Raw genomic sequence first — 467 nt, 5'->3', positions numbered from 1 at the left:
GACAGTACCGTGAGTTAAATAACGTACTGACAGTAATAAGGAAGAATCAGTGATATATTAGAGTAGTAATAGTGTGAAAAGAATAAGCCAAATAACAATGACATGAGACAGAACTATTTCGCTCTGTAGTGAAATATTTATTTATCTTATTTTATATGGTATCATATTCTTATGTGATAAAGAGAGCGCATATTTCCTGTCCAAAGTTAACCAGTAATCCTGAGGAAGGTTAAGCTAAACCAAGAGTATAAACATTAGCGGGCATATGACGCATCCAGATAACATGAAATAAAAAAACATAAAACCCTAGGCACTAAAGAAAACGGTTAGTCATTAAAGGGGAAACTTAAAGTAATTCCGTTTAATTTATTTATTTTGCTTATCTTCTCAGAGACCCAGTGATAATTAATCAGATTTTTATGGAGAAAGAAACAATGTTTAATGTTGACTTACAAAGAACTCATTAC

This window comes from Penaeus monodon, chromosome 15 (genome assembly GCF_015228065.2).
Source record: "Penaeus monodon isolate SGIC_2016 chromosome 15, NSTDA_Pmon_1, whole genome shotgun sequence".
NCBI lineage: Eukaryota > Metazoa > Arthropoda > Malacostraca > Decapoda > Penaeidae > Penaeus > Penaeus monodon.
This window is presented reverse-complemented; position numbering follows the sequence as displayed.